We start from the raw sequence: 730 nt of genomic DNA on the forward strand, positions 1-730 counted from the left end.
TGCCGGGGAGAAACTGCACACACTGGGGCAGGGACAGTGTGGGGGTGTCCCGAGAGGTCAGTAAAGCACAGCTCAGCAGGCCTTTCAGTTGGAAAGGTTAAGTGGAAAGTCCCAAGCGTTTTTGGCGTGCGTTGTGTCCAAGGTGGTGCTTCAGTGACGTTTCTCATGCTGAGTATTTGACTTCAAATTCTATAGAACTGCCTGAAGAAACCCCCAGCATGTTGATTTAAATCATAGAATCATAGAATGGTTTGGGTTGGAAAGGACCTTGAAGATCTTGTGCCTTTGTACTTTCGTTATGTTACAAAAGAAAGGTGACTCTTTGGCAATTATTCTAAGATTTTTGACTCAGCAGATGTATTTTTATGGTGTATTTTCCAACAAGGAGTACATTTTTTTACATTAATGTATGTAAGCAATAATACACAGCCTATTCAGATTTGTTTTTATCGCTGAAAATATTATTTGTGACTTTTTGATTAAGCATTTATATACCTTTATTTGCAATTTGCGTTATGAAATACATGAAACAGTTCCATTAAAAAAAAAAAAAGTCTCCTCAAATTATTTTACCAGTTTAAAGCTATTTTCTTAAAAGTATTGGGTGTAGGGGAAAAGCAGGTTCTTTCAAGACATTTACAGAATTTAAATCCACTTTGGTAAAAGCGTTCGCTGCAACTAGTGAATTGAACTGATTGATTAATTATTATTATTTATTGTTATTATTTAA

This window comes from Charadrius vociferus, unplaced genomic scaffold, assembly GCF_000708025.1.
Source record: "Charadrius vociferus isolate BGI_N301 unplaced genomic scaffold, ASM70802v2 scaffold151, whole genome shotgun sequence".
Classification (NCBI taxonomy): Eukaryota; Metazoa; Chordata; class Aves; order Charadriiformes; family Charadriidae; genus Charadrius; species Charadrius vociferus.